General features: G+C 55.5%; 1 non-coding gene across 1 annotated transcript; it reads right to left on the reverse strand.

The window, feature by feature from the left end:
• Nucleotides 1-19,907: 19,907 nt before the first annotated feature.
• LOC138464849 (5.8S ribosomal RNA) lies at nt 19,908-20,058 on the reverse strand. Its single transcript, XR_011267430.1, has one exon. It is a non-coding gene; the product is annotated as a 5.8S ribosomal RNA (ribosomal RNA).
• Between the last annotated feature and the right edge of the window lie 5,627 nt (nt 20,059-25,685).

Here is a 25,685-nt window from a genome sequence, read left to right on the forward strand (position 1 = left end):
AGAGTGAAAAGGGGGGGATGGAAATTGACTGTTTGGTTAGTGGAAAGCAAAGAAAACCAGGAAAGTACGGCACCAGAAAGGCCGGCCCAGACGAGCAAGGCGGCATGGTCAACGGTATCAAAGGCGGCAGATAAGTCTAGTAATAAGCACCGACGCTGCCAGAGTTGTGCATCCAAGCCGCATCATCAGCGTTGGAGACCAGCACCCCGCTGTGCCACATCCTGGACGAAAAATGGATTGAGAAGTGTGGAAGAAAGATTACTCAAGAAAGGGAAGACGAAGGTTCAAAAAGCTTCATAAGAAGATTCCAAAAGGGCCCCCGCGACCACCCCACCGTGAGGAGCGCGCTCCTCCCCGGCCATCCGAAAAAGGAGCAATAGGCTGCGTTACAAGACCCCACGGCAGCAAAAGCAAAGGGGACGACCCGTGAAGCGAGCGGTCCCCAAGAAAACTTCAACTGCAGCGTTTGGGGGCAGAGTTAGTGGACCTGAGACCGCCAACAGCGATGCCTGTGTGGGGACTGTCAGTCAGCCCGGAGGAGATCAGAGAACCCACACGGGTGGTGCAGAAGACGCAGGGTGCCCATTCAGCTAAGGCAACATAGGCGAGACTGGGGAGTGTGAGCGGACCACCGCGGATCCACTGGCAATACAGCAGAGCCGGCGCAGCCCTGACACCCAGCTACAAATGAGAGGGAGCGGGTAGTATTCCCCTGAAATCCTGCGCCTGCCTCTGCCCCATACAGCAAGCCCGGCTCCACGCAGCGCAGGGCCTCCACGAACCACGCGGCACAGGGCCCCCATGAGCTGTGATGCGCCCCAGCTGGCGCAGGGTAAGTAGGCATAATTAAGGGAGTTGGCAGCCATGAAGCAGGCGCACCCAAGACGCTCCTCTCCCAAACAACGGACATGGAGGTTTATGAAAGCATCTGCCCCAGCGCACCATAACCTACACTTGGAAGGAGACCCCCCCTATGGCAGGAGACCCGCAGCTTACCCGGACCCCAGCAAAGGCCCATGCCCATACCATTCAGCAACATCAGAGGCAAACTGCAGTAATAGAAGGGTGACAGCACTAAGTCTCCTACAGCATCCCCCCCGCTATCGGCCAGGGAAAGAACCCGGGGCGAGGGATGGGGACGGCACGTGTCCCCAACCCTCAGCATTTGACTCTGCAGGAGAGCGCTGCTTCGCTCCACCACCCACCCTTATGAAGACTAACCCTGCCATGCAAGATTAACCGAGAAGGAACCTCCATGGGTTCAAGAGCATACTTAGAGGCTCAGGAATGGTGGGAGCACGGGGGCCCCCCCGAGAAGAAATTCAAGAAGCTCCTGGGCTCCAGGCCAGTGTGACACTGCGACCATAACCACTTTCACCTTTGAGCGTATTAGCCCCACAGCCCCCAGGGGGCAACCAACCCAGGCTCTAAAGGGGAGCTAGACCCCCGCTGCGCACAGGAGGGAGAGAAAAGCATCCCCTTCCTACAGAACAACTGGCCAATACCCCGGGGTCAAGAGGAACCTCAGAGGCCTGGGAAGAAGCCCCCTACAGTAAGGTGCAGGCAGGCACTCGCCATCAGCAGGCAATGTTGCGCAAACAAGGCCAAGGAGGCTAAAAAAGGCCCCTCAAGGACCAAGATCTCAAGAAAACAGAAGGGACCCTCCAAAAGCTATGTAGAAATGAGGGGGAAGCCCCGGAGGAAGAGGATCCATGGGTGACAGAGAGGCAGCAGTTGGAGGAGCCCCCGACGCTACCACAGGGGCAAGAGGTCACAAGCAAGGGGCTGCAACAGTGCTTTAAGGCATTCAGTGACCAAATGACTGCTACCCGTCAGACACAATTAAGCCTAATACGCACAGAACTTGCACAATCCCTGCAGGAAATCAAAGGCGACAGTTGAATTGATACAAATGAAACGCAATTCAAGAACTCACTTAAAACACCCGGAAGATAGATGTATTAGCGAAGCTGCAGGCGGTAGCGACACAACCTGGAGCTCCAAGCCAAGGACTTGGAGAACCGCTCGGGAAGGTCCAACATCAGGGTGAAGGGGCTGCCAGAATGTGTGAGCGATGCCGACCTCAGGGAAACAATGCAGTATGTGTTCAAAGATTTGCTGGGCATGGCTGGGGGAGAAATTCTCAGATAGATGGTCCGCAGCGAGAAGAACCCGGGGCCAGGCCAAGAGAAGTGGCGATGGCTTTACAGCGATACGACCGAAACAAATGGATCCTCCAAGCGGCAAGGAAAGCAACCCTGATAAAAGTGAACAGCGCCGTCAGAACTTTTCCAGGACCTGGCCAAATCCATACTATCAATGAGGAGGCAAATGGGCCTGGTGACCAAAGCCCTTACCAAAGCCCAGATAAGATCCAGGTGGACATTCCCCTTTGGAATGGTCTTCAAGTGAGAAGGGTGCCAACACCACATCACTACGTTGGATGAGGGACCCAAGATCCTGAATATTGAAGAAGAAGGGGATGCAGGGGGAGGACCTAATAGGAGGCCAGAACATGAAAGCCACCAAGAGAAGCCATGGGAGTGGAGAAGAGTAGAGAGGTCAGAGCCGAGACACAAACAATTGCAGGGTCCGGGGGGGGATAGCAACTGAAGCCCCAGGCTGAATAGGCTGTCCACTTAACAGCAGCAGGGGGGTGGGTAGAAATCACGAGACAAGGGTTAAGACCCGGTGGGGTTACACAGGGAATGTCAGCCTAAGGGTCGGCTCCGGGAGACGGGGGGTTAGAGGGTGTCGGATCTTGGAAACAGGGGAGAGCAGAGGAATGGCTCTCCCCGCACAGTTATTCTCTGGAATGTGAACGAGATCAAGCAACCTAGGAGGACGTTACGGCTTGGGGAAGTTGAGCCGAGTCCAGCCGGAGGGGGATCGTTTCGACATGGTTACTCTCAGAACGTAACGGGGTATGGGCAGGGATCCAAATACTAAAACTCAATGTTAGAGGACTAAACACACTGACTAAAGAGACAGAAACTGGAGAACCTCCTCCAGGATACCAAGCCCAACATTGTGACGCTCCAGGGGACCGATATCCGTAAGCAAGACAGATACAGAATGAAGTTGAGGATAACCCCAGGTTCTGTAGGCCAACGACAAGAGCAAAGCTTGAGGGGTCCTCATAGCATTTAGACACCTACCTGACATCGAAATAATAGGCACAAAAGTCGACAAGGAAGGTAGATTCCTCTTCGTCCAGCTACAATGGGGGGTGGCCTCTCACAATCGCCACAGTGTACGCCCCCAACTCAGGGCAGGAAGAATACTTGCAGGGGGTTTTGGAGAAGCTAAACCAGTTAACAACGAGCCAGCTAATACTGACGGGATTTTAACTTGGCGTGGCGCCCATCCACGGACAGAAGCGCAGACCGGACACCCACATCTGAAGGCCCATCTAGTAAACTACAGGCTAGCATAACAGAATAGCATTAGCAGATACATGGCATGAACTAAAAGGGGACTCCAAGGGGTATACTACTCACATGTGCACCGAACATTCTCAAGAATTGATTACATATTGAGACACTGCTCTGCCAAGTACGGGTCATAGAAAGGGAAACCATAGCCCTGCCCGACCACACTCCCCTGCAGCTAGAAATCCAATGGGGGGGGGGCCTCTGGAAGTGGCGGTTCCCCTGACATCTGCTGATGCAGTAATTTGCGACGATATACACAAGTCCATCCGCAACTTCTTTGGGGAAAATAAGACCCCGGAGGTGCAGGAACATGTAGTATGGGACGCCTTTAAAGCAACCATGCGGGGGGTGCTCATAGCAAAGCAGGCATCTCGAGCCAAACAGGAGAAGGCCCTCCAGGTGGACCTAGAACAGGGGTTAACGGAGACAGATAGGGGGGTAATGATCAGGAGGGAGTATAGGCATATCAAAGGGCAAATCAATATCCTTCTAGCTAAACAAGCAGTAAAATCGCTCCGATTCTTGAGGCAGAAGTATTACCTCCAGCAAACAAGACAGGCCGGCTCTTAGCCAGGTAGGTTAAGCAGGAGGCGGCAGGTACAATACGCCACATTCAGATGGTGGAGGGACAGGAAACCACACGTACAGAAGAGATCCTTCAGGCGTTCACAGAGTTCTATACAAGCATCTACTCTGCGGAGGCACCGGAGAGTGATCTCCAAAAGGCCTTCTTAAAATCTTGCTGGCTAAAAAGATTAGAACAGAGCCAGCATGATGCTTTAGAATGGACGATTACCTAAGATGAGGTGCGTGCAGCGATCCAATCGCTACAACCAAATAAAGCCCTAGGCCCGACGGGTACCCCGCCACATTCTATAAAGCATTCCATACCACATTAGTCCCGTTAATGGCATCCCTGTTCAACTCCTTCTCCGATACGGGCCGCATCTCCCAGTCCATGGAGGAGGCCAAGGTAATCCTCTTCCCTAAGCCAAACAAGAAACAAACCCTCTGTAGCCTACCGCCCTACTGCCCTAATAAACCTTGATGCCAAAATCTTTACAAAAAATTCTAACATCGAGAATGGATAAAGTAATCACTGACCTGATCCACCCGGATCAAGCAGGCTTTGTCAAGGGGCAACAAACGTTTGTCAACATTAGGCGAATATCCCACCTGATAGAGAAGTCAAACAGGGCAGTCCTGAGGGCAGGGAGTGTTAGCACTAGATGCAGAGAAGGCATTTGGCCGAGTCAAATGGTCATTCTTGTTTGCTACGATGATGGTTATGGGGTTTGGCCCGGGACTTGTCCACCTGGTCAAAGTCAACTATGGAGCACCACTTATCAGGCTGGCTATCAATAGGCATGTCTCCCAGGCGATAAGGATCACTAGGGTTACTAAGCAGGGCTGCCCAGGTCACCATTCCTGTACGCAAACTTTCTCGAACCCTTCCCAGCTAGAATTAGACAGGAGAGGGGAATAAAAGAGATTACATTCGGTGGGGAAGGCCATAAGGCAATGGCCTTTGCCGACGACCTCCTAGTCGTGCTAACAGACATGGACACTTCCCTCGGGAAGTTAACAGCACTCCTAGGGGAATTTGGCAGAGTGGCAGACCTGAAGACCAACAACCAAAAACAACAGTAGATTAATGAAAACATTATTGGCGAATGCTTTCACTTTGGTTCGTCTTGCGCTGGTCCAAGGATGTTACCTCTAGCAGCACAATACGAATGCCCCCGGCCGTCCCTCTTAATCACGGCCCCAGTTCCGAAAAACAACAAAATAGAACCAGTGTCCTATTACATTATTCCTAGCTTAAGTATTAAGGTGACCAGCCTGCTTTGAACACTGTACTTTTTTCAAAGTAAATGCTTCAGACCCCCAGGACGCTCAGGCAGGGGCTGGGACAGGCAGTGGTAGCTCGCCTCACGGCGGACCGCCAGCTCAATCCCAAAATTCAACTACAAGCTTTTTAACTGCAGCAACTTTAATATATGCTATTGGAGCTGGAGTTACCGTGGCTGCTGGCACCAGACTTGCCCTCCAATGGGTACTCGTTAAAGGATTTAAACATTGTACTCATTCCAATTACAGTGCCTCGAAAGAGTCCTGTACTGTTATTTTTCGTCACTAACTCCCGGAGTCGGGATTGGGTCATTTCGGCGCCTGCTGCATTCCTTGATGTGGTAGCCGTTTCTCAGGCTCCCTCTCCAGAATCAAACGCCGATTCCCCATTGCCCGTGGTCACCAAAGTACCATCGAAAGTTGATCTGAATGCATCGTCACGGTCACATGGATGTGCGATCGGCCTGAGGTTATTTAGAGTCACCAAAGCGGCCGGGCGAGCCCGGATTGGTCTTGGTCTGATAAATGCATGCATCCCGGGAGGTCCGCGCTCGTCGGCATGTATTAGCTCTAGAATTACCAGTTATCCAAGTAACAGATGGCACGATCAATGGAACCATAACTGATTTAATGAGCCATTTGCAGTTTCACTGTACCAGTCGTTTGTACTTACACGTGCATGGCTTAATCTTTCAGACACGCATATGCTACTGGCAGGATCAATGAGGTAGCCGCACCTGATGGAGGGTATTAACGGGGGGAGCCGCGCGACTGCCTCAGAGCCAACCTGCGCACCCTCTTGGGCTGTCTGCAGGACCCGAGCGCCAAAGAGCATCCCTAGACGTGTGCGTGTCGGGTGGACAGGTTGGTCACGCAGGCGCTGGCGGCCGGGCCTGCTCAGCCATGCCACAGGGTGGGTGGGAGGGAGAGGCCAGGCACAACTTGAACCGGTAGTGGGGTTTGCCAGCACGCTGCCACTGGTATGGCGACAGAGGGGGTCAGCAGCCAACGTGTGTTCCGAACTGCTGGAGAAACGTGCTTGGTGGAGGAGGGGTCGCGTCGTGGCTTGCGAGGGGAACCCGTCTGATCTGACCACTGGGGAGCTGCCGGGCTGCTTAGCCTTCACTCTAGAGCTGCCCAAACGAGGGGGCCCTCCCCGAGGGAAGCAAACCCTTGACACGGTCCCAATGCGGGTGGAAGCAAATTGCTTGAAACAGCCGAGGATGGCCAAGCAGTCCAACCCTAGACAGACCAAGTGCACCAAATCGATCCCATGGAGTGCTCGGAAGAGCACCCCCAGCAGGCCAGTCTCTGCTGGGGCATTGCGTGGGGCACTCCCCCCGGCTGGCCCGGGTTTTCACCATAGAGCCCGGGTTGGGCAACGAGAACCAAGAGGAGCGCAGACAGGTCCCTCTCACCCAGTCTATAGTAATCCGGAGGAAGGAGACTAAGTTTCGTCATCTGTGTACCCAGAGTGACAGAGCGGGACCTCTCGGCAAAAGCCTCGGGCTCCTTAGAGACCCAACTGGAGAAACATTTTAAACTGACGCCCATCAGAACTTCCAGAGCAGCCAAGCCGCCTGGTCCTTGCAGACATTCCTCTGGCCAATAACCAGATGGCCGGGCTCGGAGAGCGGCCATCTGGTAGGTCAAAGCATTCCAATGGGCCTGGATGGGAAGGGCCTTTGGCCCCCCACCTGACAAAGGACAGGGCACCGGCAGGTGCCCAAAGGCATGGGCCAGCACCAATCGTCATCCTCGAGCTCTGGCAAGGCCACCTTAGAATTTCCCCCCCCCCCCCCTCCACATAAGAGGTTTTTGATCCACCCTGGATCTTATCTCTCTGGGGAGGGACAGTCGCCCCACATGTGAGACAGGTACCCAAGGCTGGGTGCTTGGGGGGGACCAGCAGCCCCCCAGCCATCCTGGAGCTTTAGCAGGGCCCATTTAGAGCTTCCCCTTCCAGGGCTCCCCGCAAATACCGCAAGGCTTGGGGACTCCACCCACACTCACAAGGCTGGCACCCAAGGCCAGTGGGGGCAGCAGCCCCAGCCACCGTGGAGCTCTGGCCCGGGCCGCCTTAGAGCTTTGCCCACCACATTAGAGCTTTACCCTCCAGAGAGGGACAGGGCTCCCCACGATCACCACCAGGCTTGCGGACAGTCAACCCAGACGTGAGACAGGCACCCAAGGCCAGGACACCCCCGCCGCCAGCCACCCTGGAGCTTTAGCAGGGCCCCTTTAGAGCTTTTCCCTGTGGGGAGCGATGCGACTACCACTGGGTCCGAGGGCTTTCACCCTGGAGCTCTGGCCTGAGCTGCTCTCACAACATTAGAGCCTTTCTCTCCAGGACTAACCCACAAACACTGTGGAACTCAGGGCCGGCCACTGCGAGAGCATTTACCCCCACGCGGAGGAAAGGGACCCGCTCAGGGCGCCCCTTGACACACGCACCTCGTCTTGGACCTGACCACAACTGGTTGATACTTGCCAGAGGACCGGGAGCAACCCACGAACGCCATTGAACTAAAGCCGGTAATTGCGCCACGGCCGCCCTGAAGGCCGCAAGGTGGCACTTCCATCCCAACCGTAGACAAATGCAGGTGTCAGCCGTGGCAACCACAACTCGGGCCATCTGGGCCTACTCACCGGGCCAGATGGCCCAGCGGCCGTACCTGCCCCCACCGCCCAGGGGCACAGGCTTAAGGTACCACCCCGCGTGCTCTGGGGTGGGTGCTTAAGCTGCTGCCTCTCTTCCCCGCCCTGGGTTTAAGGCACCAACTCAGCGCTCTCGGGCCGGGGAAACACTTCCACGCCGACTATTAAGTGTACGGAACCCGACCGGAGACAAATGCAGGAGTCAGCCGCAACTCGGGCATCTGGTCCACCAGCCACAACTTGGGCCACCTGGGCCCACTACCAGGCCAGGTGGTCCAGTGGCCAGCCGGGCCTGCCCAACCCCACTTTCCAGGGGCACAGGCTTTAGCTACAACCCCGCGCCCTGGGGTGACTGCACCCTCTCTTCCCCTGCCCTGTTCGGGGGCTTAAGGCACCACCTCGAAGGCCCTGGCCCAACGCCATCTGGTCTGCCGGGCTGACCAGGAAAGGTGAGAAGAGTGCTCCCCGCCCAGCCCGCACACCCCCGCAGGTGCGCCCCTATGGTGGGTGGTATTTTCCTGTGCACCCCGCATGCCCCAGGAGGAAGGATGGAGAACCTTGGCGGTGCTGCCGCCTTGCAACAAAAGCCTGGCTCAGAGGATGACTTCCAATAGATCGCAGCGACGTAGCTGCTCTGCTACTTACGAAACCCTGAACCAGAATCAGGTTGTCGATGAATGATTTAGCACCAGATTCCCACAAACATGCGGTGCACTATGGGTGAGAGAGGTGGCCCCCATTCTGTCCACACTCAAGTCCTGAGGCAAGCGGCTCTACACACCGGCCCCAAGGCCGGCTGTCCTAAGCTAACTGATGCTCGACAGCGCTGCAGTATCACGGTCTGGGGTGGAGGGGGGGGATTTTGGACGTAGAGGCGTTCAGTCATAATCCCACAGATGATAGCTTCACCCCATTGGCTCCTCAGCCAAGCATGCACACCAAATGTCTGAACCTGCGGTTCCTCTCGTACTGAACAGGATTACTATTGCAACAACACATCATCAGTAGGGTAAAACTAACCTGTCTCACAACGGTCTAAATCCACCTCACGTTCCCTATTAGTGGGTAAACAATCCGATGCTTGGTGAAATCTGTTTCACATTGATAGGAAGAGTCGACATCGAAGGATCAAAAAGCGACGTCGCTATGAAGGCTTGGCCGCCACAAGCCAGTTATCCCTGTGGTAACTTTTCTGATACCTCCTGCTTGAAACCCAAAAAGTTAGCAGGTTCATGAAGCCCTGCTTTCACGGTCTATATTCATACTGAAAAATCGAGATCAAGCTAGCTTTTGCCCGTCTGCTCCGCGGGAGGTTTCTGTCCTCCTTGAGTTCGCCTTAGGACACCTGCGTTATCCTTTGACAGGGTGTACCACCCCAGTCAAACTCCCCACCTGCCACTGTCCCCGGAGCGGGTCGTGCCTGCAGGTGCCGGGTGCTTGGAGCCAGAAGCGAGAGCCCCATGGGGCTCGCCCCCCGCCTCACCGGGTAAGTGGAAAAACAATAAGAGTAGTGGTATTTCACCAGCGGCCCGAGGGCCTCCCACTTATCCTACCTCATGTCTCTTCACAGTGCCAGACTAGAGTCAAACTCAACCGGGTCTTCTTTCCCCGACGATTCTGCCAAGCTTGTTCCCTTGGCTGTGGTTTCGCTAGATAGTAGATAGGGACAGTGGGAATCTCAGAAAGATGACGAGGCATGTGGATACCTTAAAGGTCATAGTTACCCCATCCGTTTACCCACGCTTCATTGAATTTCTTCACTTTGACATTAGGAGCACTTGGCAGAAATCACATTGCGTCAACACCCTCCACAGTCCTTCGCAATGCTTTGTTTTAATTAAACAGTCAGATTCCCCTGGTCCGCACCAGTTCCAAGTCAGCTGCTAGGTGTCGCCGAGGCAGAATGCCGGCCCTGAACCCCCAGAGGAAGAACAAGATTGGCGAACACTGCAGCTGGGGTGATCCCCAGGAAGGGACCGGCTCGCATCCAGAGGCTGACTTCCCGTACCTACATTGTTCTGACATGCCAGAGGTTGTCCGCCTTGGAGACATGCTGTGGATATGGGTACGGCCTGGCGCGAGATTTACAAAATCTCACCCAGATTTTTAAGGACCAGCGGGAGCTCACCGGACGCCGCCGGAACAGCGACGCTTTGCAAAGCTCGGGCCCCTTTCTCGGGGCAAACCCATTCCAGGGTGCCCTGCCCCTCACAAAGAAAAGAAAAGAACTCTCTGTGCGGCTGGGGGCGTGGCTACAGAGCCATGTAGGAGGACGTGTTTCCAAGGAGGCTCCTGATGATCCTGAAATGATCAGAGAAATTGTGACACATTGAAACCATCCTGGTCTGAATACATCGTTTGCCCGAGTTCATGAACTGACACTGCCCAACTGGAGCTCGAGATGGCGAGGATCAGCGCTGTGATGCGAGCAAAATCAGCCGGAAGAATTTTGTGGCGGTGCGCTTGTGAAGAATCTAAAATGGCGATCCGCCAACAACAAAGAGATGTGGAGGACAGCTGACTCGCGAGCAGCCCGTTGTAGGAGAGAGAGCTGCGCTCAGATCGGGTCTGCCAGAAGGGGCCGCAAGTAGAGCAGAGCTGTGAAGACCCCCTGTGGCCACAGCGCGGGACCCAGGGGAGAAGCCCGACATCAGAGTAAAACGGCAAACAAACAGTGCCGTGATTGAAAAGCGCATGCCCGGTGCGCGACGAAACGGGACTGGAACCCCAAGCAGTCCGAGTGTATGCGTGATAGACTACAAGGCTGCTCACCCATGAATAAGTGACAGTACAATATACACTGCAATACTCGGCAGTGTATGCGCAACACATACGAGGCACTGGCGTGCCCACTAGCAGCTGTAGCGAAGTGACGGCGTGTGAGCCGTCCAAGCATTATGGGCGGTTTCGCTTGCAGCCGCAGTGGAGACTTGGTCATTAGACAGGCCTATGACAGGGCAGCTTTTCGGGTCGCGCATGGTGTCCACGGCTGCAGGCTCCGTGTTGCGGCCATCCGGACCGAAGGTAACGCAATAACACGGATGTACAGGGCCAGCTTAGTATACGGAGTACCACACAGGAAGACCCTGAAACGGATGCAATCAAGTTTCACTGATAATAAAGCCGAGCACAGCCTAAGGGTTGCCTGAGATCTGACGGAGGCACACAGGGGGACCATGATTAGATGCGATAGCAGCTCCTAGCAAAACAGATGCCAGCTTAATTATATTACCCTTTGCAACGTCTATAAGTTCACGCATCCACCGGGGACAAGGGAGTTGATCTTGCAATTGCAGCACAGGGCAGGGTCATGCAGAGCGCTGACCCTGCAAACATGGAACTATTGCATGGTGGAATGTGGAACCAGTAACTAGAATGAACCGGTGGCGACCAGAGCACTACTGACTTATATTGAACTAACTATCACTTTGCCAAGCAATTCTTTGAATGGGCTGCGATGCGGAGCTTGGATAGCGCATTCAAAATGGCGCCAATGCGCGCGTGTATATAGACGCAGGGAGCTGCTCGCTACGCTGTGCACCAAGCCGATCGATCAGAGGGAGGCGACGCTGGGAGCGTCCGTCTCCTTTAACGAGGTGATGGGAGGAGAGAAAAGAGCACTGTTGCTGCTCACAGACAGCTGATAAGCTGAAATGCCCATGACACAATAAACCCAGCGCCGCACCGTGAGACGAAGAGGCGCAGGCACACATCGGCAACCCAACCTGCAACAAACTCCACTAAACCATCCTGTGGAGGCTAGTAAACACAATAGCACAACGAAGAACAAGACATGCCTATGATTGTTTTACGAATGCTGATCCAGCCACCCGAGCGGCACAGACAGGCTTAGACAGAAACACAGAGACTTGCAGCCGCCTGAAGTGGGAACAAAGAGACGGAGACAACGTGCCCGAGGTGGCCGCAAGAGGTAACTGCAGATGAAGGTGTACGGGGTTGCCCCATGAAAGTGGGGACCAGCAAGAGTGGCCACCGGAGCCCGCAGAGCCACACCAGCGCCAGGCAGACAGCCCGGGGAGCTAGATCGACTGGGGCAGGGTCCTTAGTCCTGTGAAGGCTGAATGAACCCACATGGGTACATGGGAGGACACAGTCGATTCTAGAAATAGGGGAGGTCGCTGGAGGACACCCCTGAAACGATCAGGCCGGGCCTAGACATTTTGGGCAACTTAGCACGTTGTAAAAGAGGACAGCACGTTTTGGGGCCGACTCACTTTACCCTGACCCAACAAACCCATCAGACAGAAAGGCAAGCAGCCCACACTGGACGATTTTGCCAAAACACCACCAGGTGCAGAAGGGGCCAGGAAGAAAGACAGGACCCCCGCTGGGGGCCCAGACATTATGGGCAACCAGGAGGTACTTGCGGCAATTGCAGACCTGAAAGTGGCCTTGGAGACCAAACTGGGCCTGGCAATCAGTGAATTGAAAGCTGTACTTGAGCTCAAAGTTGGAGCGGTGCAGGAGGACGTAAATCTTCTCCGGCAAGACGTACGATTGTTGGCTGAGCGCACGGAGGACCTGGAAAAAGAGGTGGCCCCGAACACAGCAGCCTGTGCTGCCCATAAATCTGAACTTCACGCCTTGGTACAACGTGTGGGCAATCTGGAGAGCAGGTCGGAAGAGGCGGAGGGACGCGCCCGAAGGAACAATATTCCCATTGTCGGAAGGAGCTGAGGGAACTAACCCTATGAATACATCGAGTCTATGCTATTACAGGAGATAACCGGGTGAGCTCTGTCCTAGGGGTTCGCTGTAGAGAGGGCACACAGGGCCCTGATGAGGAAGCCACCACCGGGGAACCCTATCCCCCCCCCAGGCCGGTGATAGCGAAGATCCTAAACTACCGGGACCGGGGAAAAAATCCTTGAACACTTTCGGAAGGGCGGCACGATACAAAGAGGTGCTGCGAACATAACGGCATACCCGGATTATACCTTGCAAGTACAGCGCAGCCGCATGAACTTTGGGTCCGTGAAAAGAAGATTGCGGGATGCAGGCCATAGGTACATGCTGCTTTTCCAGCTAAACTGAAGGTTTTCTACAAGAGCAGAACCTTGTTTTTTGACACCCCAGAGGACGCCATGGGATGGTTAGATGCGCAGAGCTGTCCCCAGGAACCGGACATCCAGGGAGCAGAAGGTGGAGATAAGTAACATGCGTCGGAAAAGCGCCCTAGGTGCTGCAGCTCATGACAATGGGACTTGAATATAGCATTGCATATACCGGCAGAGGAGTGTGTTCAGAGCTACAATTAAAATATGAGACAGTGGCACTGGAAACCTTGATATAGATATAGGAGCTATATGGAGCATGACCTCACACCCCCATGGCGAATAGTTTAGTTAGGTCACTGGTAGTTCGGTGAAACCCTGCTGGGTTCTGGGCTGGGGCCTTTTAGGGCAGAACCAAACGCAGGGGGGCCCGAGATCCAGGGATGGAGCTGGGCACTTGTTGGGGTTGGGGTAGACAAAGTGGGGGAGGTGGGAGGGTGAGAGGGGTGTGCAGTGGTTTGAAGTTGGGGGATGGGGAGTTGGGAAGGGGGTTGGAGGGAAGTTTGATGGGAGGGAAAGGGTATTGAGCCAAAATGTGACCCTTAAGAGGCGGGATATCATGGTGATGGCGCCAGGGTGCCTTACAGTGGGTACCTGGAATGTCAGGGGCCTCAACAGCAATCTGAAACATAACAAGGTGATGATGTATCTGAAAAGGATGAGGACCGACATAGCATTATTGCAAGAGACCCACCTCACTAGGGAGAAATTGGAGGTGGTTAAGAAGAAGTGGAGGGGGTGCCTGGTGGGAACCACATACTCGGCCTACGCTAGAGGAGTTATCATCTGGGTGGCGCCGCAGGTGCAATTTCAGCTGCTTCAGGTCACGGGTGACCCAGATGGCAGATTGACTGTTGTGAAGGGTATATTGGAAAACTGAGAAGTGTGTATTGTAAATTTATATGCCCCTAACCAGGACACAGCGGCTTACTTTAGGACCCTGTACGGTAGAGTCGGCCCTCTGCTGGGTGGTGGGATTATTTGGGGAGGTGATTTTAACTGTGTACTTAACCCTAATGTTGACAGATCGAATAGTAAGATAGATAAACCAACCCCAGCAGCAAAGGTGCTGCAGGCCCTCCCGAGGGACTTCGACCTAGTGGATGTCTGGAGGCAGTTGCATCCAGTGGATAAACAATACTCGCACTATACAGCACCACACGCCCTTCACACTAGATTAGACTATGTGTTCGCCTGCACAGAGTTGGCAGGAGAGATGGAAGGTGCGGAATACAAAGCTAGGGTGCTTTTGGACCACTCCCCCTGGTCCTGGAGTGGCAGCATCAACCTCCCAGGACACGGATTCCCACTTGGAAACTCAGAGCCGAGGCTCTGCAGGACCCGGGATTCAGGGAGGATTTAAGAGAGGCGATCACTGAGTACTTTGAGATAAATACTGGTAGTGTAAGCTCTATGGGAACTGTTTGGGAGGCGTTTAAGGTGTTTTTGCGGGGGGTTGCCATTTCGAAGTCTAGGGGGCTCCAGGGGGGCATAGAGCAGAGTGGAAGGGAATTGAGGAGGAGTTGGAGGGCAGGATGCGTACGGAAGGCACCGCTGATGAGGACATAGACAGGATAAGGCAATTACAACAGGCCAGTGGGGACTGCTGGGACAGGTTATGTAAACTAAGCTATAAGAAATCCGTGGAGAGACAGCACGCGGGGGAGATAAGCCGGCAGGTTGCTGGCCTGGCTATACAAGAGTGAGACGCCGCGAACGGTGATCAGGGAAATTAAAGGCAAGGGAGGGTGGACTCAGAATACCCAGGAGGGGGTGAATGAGGAGTTCCTGAGATTCTATAAACATCTTTATGAGGACCCAGGTGGCCCTAGAGACCATGAAATTCAGGTACGATTGGAGGACATGGGCCTACCCACCTTAGATGAGGCAGAACGCGCAGACGTAGATGCCCCTATTACGATGGAAGAACTCAAACTAGTGGTTCGCTACTTGCCCACCTGTAAGGCCCCCAGGTCCGATGGGCTTCCAAGTGAATTTTATAAAAACCTATGAACAAGAGTTGCTTCCCCCGCTGATGGCCATGCTTAACTAGTCGTATGAGCAAGGCAGGCTACGAGAGACCCTGCGAGAGGCGGTGATTATCCCGCTTCTGAAGCCGGGCAAGCCTATCACTGATTGTGGGTCGTACAGGCCCTTATCGATGCTCAATCAGGTCAGTAAAATCCTCACTGCTGTACTGGCAAATAGGCTTAATGCTGTCATTGGTAAACTGATACACGCCGACCAAACGGGCTATGTCAGAAACATAACTGATAATCTCAGAAGACTGCATCACATCCTTGACCAGACAAAAAATGACCCAGGTGAACTGGCAATAGTTTCACTAGATGCGGTCAAGGCCTTCGAGCCAGTGAAAAGGCCCTAGTTGATCGCGACCTTTAAGGGCTATGGAATGGGACCGGGGTACCTCAGGTGGGTGACAATGTTATACAGCTCTCCGATCGCCAGGGTCAAAACGGGTGCTATCATTTCAGACAAATGGTAACTAAGCAGAGGCACTAGACAGGGCTGCCTGTGGTCGCCCATGTTATACATATGGGCACTGGAGCCATTGGCCACCTGCCTGAGACAGCAATACGAGGAGATAGGTATTCGCACTGTGGATGGCATGCAAGTTGTTTCTTTATATGCGGACAACATACTGTTATATTTACGCTACTCAGAAGAGAACATGCAATATATTCTAGACATGATGGAGCAATTTGTCGTTCTCTCTGGCATAGCGGTTAACCCCAAAAAGTCTAGCGTGTTCCCTCTGGGGAGATACATGCTTGTCTTGCCCAGGAGTCTGCCAGTGTTGCCGATTACCCTGGCACACAAAGTCGTTCCGATATCTCGGAATTGACATATACCATATGGCAGAAGAACATGCACGCAACACGGTTAAAGCAGTAGAAGGAATTAAGAACAGCATGGGATTCTGGTCCAGGTTACCCCTGGCTATGGTGGAGAGGGCTGCTCTGCTAAAAATTGTAGTTTTGCCAAGACTTTTGCATTTCTTTGTTAACATCCCGCATGGGATCCCGAGGCGCTTTTTCGCTAGCCTCCATAGCCTGTGTAGGAGCTTCATCTGGGGCAACTCCAGGAACAGGGTGGCCCTCTGGAAACTACAGAACTCGTGTGATAGGGGAGGGATCAACCTGCCAAATTTTGAGCTATACTATCTGGCAGGGCAGCTGCAGTATGTAGCAAGATGGCTGTCTGGCGAGGAGACGGCAGAAACCAGGCTGCTGTGCAGGGAACTGCTCCCCTTCTTTCACAAAGAAGTGGTGTGGCTGTCCAAGTCGAGGGTCCAGGGGATGGCGGGGCTGCTGGTACTGGGATGGCAGATATGGCACAGAACGTGGCAGATTGCGGGACACCTGGTTCCGTACTCTATGCAGGTGCCGCTTGCAGCACTATGTGGAGAGGATCCCCAGCTGATACAAGGGGTCCGCAAGTACTGGGAACCAGTGGGCCTGGCCACCCTGGGAGACATATGGCTGGAAGGGGAGGCATTAGAGTACCCGAACCTGATCGAAGATACTGGGGTGCATAAAGGGCAGTACATAACTTACACCAGAATTGTCAAGAGAGTACGAGTGAAGTGGCCAACAGAGGTGCTCACCGGACAACCGGATGCCACCATGGAGGCTATATATGATACTTCAGAGGGTGGGCATGAGATTTCCTGCATATACGAGCTGTTGGGGTCCAAGGTGGGGAAGGACTTGACCCAACAGACAACTTTGGGAGGATGAGGTGGGAGAGCCCATGTTGGATGGGCTCTGGAAAAGAGCCCAAAGATATCATAAAAAAGTGTCCCGGAACGCAAGGCTCCAGCAGATCCAACTATATGTCACACATAGAGCATAGCTCACCCCCAGTAAGATCGCTAGGTTTGGTGGCCATACGACTAAGAAATGCCCTAGGTGTGGGGTGGAGGAGGCTGGGCTACTCCACATGTTTTGGGCCTGCCCTGAGGTGGGGACACGCTTAGCAGGAAGCGGTATTACACTGGAGGTGGAGTCGGCCTGGGCATGCATGCTGGGGGGATTCCCTAGGCCACGTAACGTAAGGCACATAAGCAAAATGAAAGATCTAGCATATGTCCTGGCCAAACGAAGGATAGCAATGTGCTGGAAGGCAGCCCAGAGGCCGAAGATAGAGTTGTGGTGGGCTGACCTCTTAAAATGGGCAGAGGCAGAAACGGCTGTTTGGTGGGACACGGTTTGGAGGGGAGGGGAGGTGGAAGTAGGACCCCTAATTGAATGGAGGCAGCTGGTGGCTACCATGAGTGGCCCCCCCAGTCTGATCAGAGCGATGATAAAACGGATAAAGAGACGACGATAAACCCGCCTGAAAAATCACAGGATGATGACATGGACATATTGGCTCAAGTTAGGGGGGAGGGAGTTTCATGAGACTGGACAATGCTGATTGTAACACTCTGACGCTGAATCTGATGATGGAAGTCCCAAGAATTGTGTGTTATATAAAATAAAAATTGTTTTTCCAAAAAAAAAAACTCTGTGCGGCTCCCGCCTGCTTCTCTGGGATCATTTGCATTGCCGCACTGGACGCCGCAAGGGCGCCCGTCCCTGCCACTCTGGATTTGGGGATCTGAACCCGACTTCCTGTCGATCGGCTGAGGGCAATGGAGGCCGTAGCCCATCCCTTCCGAACGGCGCTCACCCATCCCTTAGGACTGACTGACCCATGTTCAACTTCTGTTCACATGGAACCCTTCTCCACTTTATTCTTCAAAGTTCTCGTTTTAATATTTGCTACTACAACCAAGATCTGCACCTGCGGCGGCTCCACTCGGGCCCTCGCCCCGGGCTTCTGTGCGTACTGCAGCAGCCCTCCTACTCGCCTGACTTAGCCCCCGCGGCTCTCAACGCCGGCCTGGTATGGGCCTGATGCTCCAGGGCCATCCATTTTCAGGGCTAGTTGATTCGACAGGTGAGTTGTTACACACTCCTTAGCGGATTCCGACTACCCTGGCCACCATCCTGCTGTCTGTATCAACCAACACCGTTTCTGGGGACTGATGAGCATCTGCATCATGCGCCTTAACCCCTGGTGCGGTTCATCCCGCAGCGCCTGTTCTGCTTACCAAAAGTTGCCCACTGAGCACTTTCATACAATACCCGGCTCCACGCCAGCAAGCCGGGCTTCATACCCATTTAAAGCTTGAGAGCAGGTTGAGATAATTTTGGCCCCAAGACCTCTAAGCATTCGCTTTGCTAGATAAAACTGGGGTTTCCGTGCGCCAGCTATCTTATGTGAAACTTCGGAGAGAACCAGCTACTATATCATTCGATTAGTCTTTTGCCCCTATACCCAGGTCGGATGACCGATTTACACATCAGGACCGCTACGGACCTCCACCAGGCCGAGTTCACCATCTTTTGGGTCCTATCACACACGCTCATGCATCATCTCTGACAGAGCGGGGGAGACGGGTCGGTGGAGAGCCCATCGTGACAGGATGCCACTGCAATCGCCGGGCACCGGCCCTCAACATCATTACATCACAGGGTTTCATTCATCCCTCTGACTCGGGCAGGCATTATATTCTTCGTCAGTGTTTCCAGACAGGTCGGGTGGTTAACCGACCCCTGGCACCCTTTGTGGGCCTCCCCGCCCGGCAGCATGACGTGGTTGGGGTGTATTGAGGGCAGTCCACCACAGTCACATCGGGAGCCCTGTCTCCCGTGGCCACTCTAGCAACCCCCAAGAGGGGCCAGGACAGTTGCCGGGTAAGGGCCCGGTGGTGGTCTATCTCCCTCAGCCCCGTGGACACAGCAAAACTGCTCACGGGGCTGTAACACTCTGCTGGAGCAGAGAGCCACCTGCCCCCTGGGGCCTTCCCAAATGCACCCTGCTGGGGCTGGATGTGCCCGGGCCGCAGACCCGCAAGGGCCTCCACCGTTCCAGGTGACCAACCTGCCTGCCGTGTTGAATCCTGTGGGTGGACTGCACAGACCCCACCAGTTTACCGCTCAACCGTTTCACACCCTCTTGAACTCTCTTCAACTTTCCCTTACGGTACTTGTTGGTCACCAGTCTCGCGCCCGTATTTAGCCTTAGACAGAGTTTACCATACGCTTTGGGCTGCATTCCCAAGTAACCTGACTCCAAGAAGACCTAATCCCGGTGTGCAACAGGCCGCTATCGGCCTAACACCATCCGCGTGGGGAGACTCGATCAGAAGGACTTGAGCCCCCTGAGTGATGCCGGGGTGTCGGTCTTCTGTACGCCACATTTCCCACGCCTGCTGCTGAATGGGGATTCGGCGCTGGGCTCTTCCCTTTTCACTGGCCGTTACTGAGGGAATCTTGGTTAGTTCCTTTTCCTCTGCTTAGTAATATGCTTAAATTCAGCAGGTCACCATGTCTGATCTGAGGCCGTGGTCGGGGAGCACAAAGCTCAGGGCAGCTGGCCTCGGGCCCGTATGGGGGGTTGCCCCAGCCCTTGGCGCAGGCGAGTGTATTCTGTTCCAATCTGTGACCAAAGCCCACATGGTCACGAGGTCCGTGCTCCATGGTCATCCTGCGCCGGCAGCCGTGGGACACCAAAGGCAGCCACACACAGCACGGCCAGGTGCCCCGGGGTAGGGTGAAGGTGCGCCAGGCTTTTTTAAAGCCTGCTGCCACCGCCACCACATCCGGGGCGCGTCGGCCACCCGGCCCTCCCGAAACCAGCATGAGGTGGGGAAACTGGGGAAACCAGGACGCATCGGCAATGAGCTTGCGCGCCAGATCCAAGGATCCAGCGACAGTGCTGATCGGGGTCTGACCTTAGGGGGATGAATGGAATGGGGTCCCTGCGACAGCCCCAGCCACGCCCCTGGGAGTGAACCCCGGGGCGATTGATGTACAAGCGACCTTCAGACAGGCGTAGCCCCGGGAAAAACCCAGGGCCACATGGTGCGTTCAAAGTGTTGATCAATGTGTCCTGCAATTCACACTAATTCTCGCAGCTAGCTGCGTTCTTCATCGATGCACGAGTCGAGTGATCCACCGCCAAGAGCCACAGGCAACTTTTTTTGTCCTAGACGTCGGCCTGACCCTGCCGGTGCAGGAGAGGTTGGGGGAGGCAGCGCTGGTTGTGGCAGGACAGCCCAGCTCCCTGTCTAGCTCGGCCGAAACCATTGTGGTTTAAAAAAAATAAAAAATAATAATCCAGGTGCTCAGCCTGACCGCCAGCTGCAGCAGCACAGCGCTTCCCAGGGGGATGGAGGTAGGCCGCTCTGCCACCTGCCCACATGGCCCGATCCACTCATCCTTCCCTGACCCCTTCCACTTCCCTTTTGGGAGGGGGGCTGGGAGATGGACAACGAGGCAGGCCAGAGACAGCACAGACAGGGGGTCGGGTGGGACCACTAGAGTCTTCAAACCCCAGCCCGGCCGCATAGGACCCAGCTCCAGGTACCTGGGCAAGAGGGAAGGTCATCCACTGTGCCAGCGGGCCCGGCCATTGCTCACACACAGATGTGGGCGGCTGGAACCTTGGCGCCCACCTTCAAGTGAGCCAGCTGCACCATGGCTCATGCCTGGCTTGCCCGGGTGCCTGTCTGCCTGGGGAGGCACCCCTCGAGAGCAGTCAGGTTTCCCTCGGCTCCCGGCTGCCCCCAGTCAGGGCTTCCCTGGTGACCGGGGTGTCCCCACCAATGCCCAGCCACTGGCAGGTCAGAGAGAGGAGTGTGCGCCCCCCGGCCAGCGCAGATGCGGGCTCAATGAGGAGAGGGGCTGGTTGACCACGCGCACCGGACCGCTCTGCGAGAGGTGCCCCGGGCTGTGGGTGTGCACGTCTGGGATGCAACCGAGGTCGGGCGCACGGCTCTCCCTCCCGCTGCTCCGCTGTTAATGATCCTTTATGCCCCCACCCACAAGCAGAAACCATTCACACTCAAATGCCCCATTTCTCCTTCCAAACACATTCCAGATTCAAATGCCACCTCCCTCCTGACCTACATGCCACCATCCCTCCATCCGAACCCACAAAGACACCAACATCCGTCCCTCCATACCTACACCAAGATGCTCCACCCCTCAGAGCCACACCCATATGCTTCATCTCTACCTCCACACTCAGATGGCGCCATTCGCCCTCTCTCTATACCCACACCCGATTACCCCATCCCTTCGACACACACATGCTCCCACCACTCCAATAAACCAACATCCTTCTCTCCAGACAAACATACCCCATCCCTCCATTCACACCCAGATGCCCCCTTCCTTCCCACCAGAGCGCTCCAGCCCTGACCCACATGCTCCACCATTCCCTGACATGCCCCCATCATATGCCCATTCCATATCAACAATGCCCCTCCGATCCAGACTCCACGATGCACAATCCCTTCCTCAAGACACATACCATGATGGCCCATGCACCCTCCACACAGAAAGATGCCCCTATCTGTCCTCCGACCAATAAGCCCCAATCCTTCCCTCCAGACCCACACCAATGTGCCCCATCCCTCCCTCCAGATGCACATCAATGTGTCCTGTGCCTCCCTTCATACCCAAAGCAATGTCCCCATCCCTCCCTACAGACCCACACCCATGTGCACCATCCCTTCCTCTCAGAACCACACCAAGATGCCCCATCCCTCCCTCTAGACCAATACCATAATGCACCATCCTCCCTCCACATAGCAAGATGCCCCTTGCATCAGATGCCCATGTGCCGATCCTGAATCACATGCAGATAGCCCCAGCCAACCCCCTCTAAAACCACCCATCCTAGTATGCCCCCATCCGCCCAGACCCACACCAATGTGCCCCGTCCCCTCCTTCCAGACTCACACCAATATGCGGTCATCCCTCCCCAGACCAATGTCCCCATCCCTTCCATCAAACCCACACCAATGTGCCCCCAACACCTCCCTACAGAGCCACACCAAGATGCCCAGTCCAACTTCCCAACCCACACCTAGATGACCCATGCCACCCTCCAGACCCACTGTGCCCCATCTCTCCCTCCAGAAAAACGCCCATGTGCCCCATCCACCTCCCTCCAGAGCCATACCAATGTGCCCCACCACCTCCCTCCAGAAACACACCAATGTGCCCCCACCACCTCCCTCCAGAGACACACCAATGGGACCCGACCACCTCCCTCCAGAGCCACACCAAGATGCCCGTCCCACTTCCCAACCCACACCTAGATGACCCATGCCACCGTCCAGACCCACTGTGCCCCATCTCTCCCTCCAGAAACACACCCATGTGTACCATCCCTCCACCCAGATCCACACCAATGTGCCCCCACCACCTCCCTCCAGATCCACACCAATGTGCCCCCACCACCTCCCTCCAGAGCTACACCAAGATGCCCCATCCCACTTCCCAACACACACCTAGATGACCCATGCCACGCTCCAGACCCACTGTGCCCCATCTCTCCCTCCAGAAACACGCATGTGCACCATCACTCTGCCCAGATCCACGCCAATAAGCCCCCACCACCTCCCCCCAGAGCCACACCAAGATGCCCCATCCAACTTCGCAACCCACACCTAGATGACCCATGCCACCCTCCAGACCCGCTGTGCCCCATCTCTCCCTCCAGAAACACACCCATGTGCCCCCACCACCTCCCTCCAGAGCCACACCAAGATGCCCCGTCCAACTTCCTAACCCACTCATAGATCACCCATGCTACCCACCAGACCCACTGTTCCCCATCTCTCCCTCCAGAAACATAACCATGTGCACAATCCTTCCGCCAAGATCCACACCAATGTGCCCCACCACCTCCCTCCAGAGCCACACCAATGTGCCCCCACCGCCTCCCTCCAAAGCCACATCAAAATGCCCCGTTCCACTTCCCAACCCACACATAGATGACCCATGCCACCCTACAGAAACACTGTTCCCCCATCTCTCCCTCCAGAAACACACCCATGTGCACCATCCCTCCGCCAAGATCCACACCAATGTGCCCCATCACCTCCCTCCAGAGCCACACTGATGTGCCCCCACCATCTCCCTCCAGAGCCACACCAAAATGCCCCGTTCCACTTCCCAACCCACACCTAGATGACCCATGCCACCCTCCAGATCCACTGTGCCCCATCTCTCCCTCCAGAAACACGCCCATGTGCCCCATCCACCTCCCTCCAGAGCCACACCAATGTGCCCCACCACCTCCCTCCAGAGCCACACCAATGTGCCCCGTCCAACTTCCTAACCCACACCTAGATGACCCATGCTACCCACCAGACCCACTGTGCCCCATCTCTCCCTCCAGAAACACACCCATGTGCACCATCCCTCTGCCAAGATCCACACCAATGTGCCCGACCACCTCCCTCGAGAGCCACACCAATGTGCCCCCACCACCTCCCTCCAGAGCCACACAAAAATACCCCGTCCCACTTCCCAACCCACACCTAGATGACCCATGCCACCCTCCAGACACACTGTGCCCCATCTCTCCCTCCAGAAACAAACCCATGTGCCCCACCACCTCCCTCCAGAGCCACACCAAGATGCCCCGCCCAACATCCTAACCCACACCTAGATGACCCATGCTACCCACCAGACCCACTGTGCCCCATCTCTCCCTCCAGAAACACACCCATGTGCACCATCCTTCTGCCAAGATCCACACCAATGTGCCCCACCACCTCCCTCCAGAGCCACACCAATGTGCCTCCACCACCTCCCTCCAGAGCCACACCAAAATGCCCCGTCCCACTTCCCAATCCACACCTAGATGACCCATGCCACCCTCCAGACACACTGTGCCCCATCTCTCCCTCCAGAAACACGCCCATGTGCCCCATCCACCTCCCCCCAGAGCCACACCAATGTGCCCCACCACCTCCCTCCAGAGCCACACCAAGATGCCCCGTCCAACTTCCTAACCCACACCTAGATGACCCATGCTACCCACCAGACCCGCTGTGCCCCATCTCTCCCTCCAGAAACACACCCATGTGCAACATCCCTCTGCCAAGATCCACACCAATGTGCCCCACCACCTCCCGCCAGAGCCACACCAATGTGCCCCCACCACCTCCCTCCAGAGCCACACCAAAATGCCCCGTCCCACTTCCCAACCCATACCTAGATGACCCATGCCACCCTCCAGACACACTGTGCCCCATCTCTCACTTCAGAAACACACCCATGTGCACAATCCCTCCACCCAGATCCACACCAATGTCCCCCCACCACCTCCCTCCAGATCCACACCAATGTGCCCCCACCACCTCCATCCAGGGCCACACCAAGATGCCCCATCCCACTTCCCAACACACACCTAGATGACCCATGCCACCCTCCAGACCCACTGTGCCCCATTTCTCCCTCCAGAAACACGCATGTGCACCATCCCTCTGCCCAGATCCACGCCAATGTGCCCCCACCACCTCCCCCCAGAGCCACACCAAGATGCCCCATCCAACTTCGCAACCCACACCTAGATGACCCATGCCACCCTCAGGACCCGCTGTGCCCCATCTCTCCATCCAGAAACACACCCATGTGCCCCCACCACCTCCCTCCAGAGCCACACCAAGATGCCCCGTCCAACTTCCTAACCCATACCTAGATCACCCATGCTACCCACCAGACCCACTGTTCCCCATCTCTCCCTCCAGAAACATACCCATGTGCACAATCCTTCCGCCAAGATCCACACCAATGTGCCCCACCACCTCCCTCCAGAGCCACACCAATGTGCCCCCACCACCTCCCTCCAGAGCCACACCAAAATGCCCCGTTCCACTTCCCAACCCACACCTAGATGACCCATGCCACCCTCCAGACACACTGTTCCCCCATCTCTCCCTCCAGAAACACACCCATGTGCACCATCCCTCCGCCAAGATCCACACCAATGTGCCCCATCACCTCCCTCCAGAGCCACACCGATGTGCCCCCACCACCTCCCTCCAGAGCCACACCAAAATGCCCGTTCCACTTCCCAACCCACACCTAGATGACCCATGCCACCCTCCAGATCCACTGTGCCCCATCTCTCCCTCCAGAAACACGCCCATGTGCCCCATCCACCTCCCTCCAGAGCCACACCAATGTGCCCCACCACCTCCCTCCAGAGCCACACCAATGTGCCCCGTCCAACTTCCTAACCCACACCTAGATGACCCATGCTACCCACCAGACCCAGTGTGCCCCATCTCTCCCTCCAGAAACCCACCCATGTGCACCATCCCTCCGCCAAGATCCACACCAATGTGCCCGACCACCTCCCTCGAGAGCCACACCAATGTGCCCCCACCACCTCCCTCCAGAGCCACACCAAAATACCTCGTCCCACTTCCCAACCCACACCTAGATGACCCATGCCACCGTCCAGACCCACTGTGCCCCATCTCTCCCTCCAGAAACACACCCATGTGTACCATCCCTCCACCCAGATCCACACCAATGTGCCCCCACCACCTCCCTCCAGATCCACACCAATGTGCCCCGACCACTTCCCTCCAGAGCCACACCAAGATGCCCCATCCCACTTCCCAACACACACCTAGATGACCCATGCCACCCTCCAGACCCACTGTGCCCCATCTCTCCCTCCAGAAACACGCATGTGCACCATCCCTCCGCCCAGATCCACGCCAATGTGCCCCCACCACCTCCCCCCAGAGCCACACCAAGATGCCCATCCAACTTCGCAACCC

This window comes from Ambystoma mexicanum, chromosome 1p, assembly GCF_040938575.1.
Source record: "Ambystoma mexicanum isolate Mex_15411 chromosome 1p, UKY_AmexF1_1, whole genome shotgun sequence".
Taxonomy (NCBI): domain Eukaryota; kingdom Metazoa; phylum Chordata; class Amphibia; order Caudata; family Ambystomatidae; genus Ambystoma; species Ambystoma mexicanum.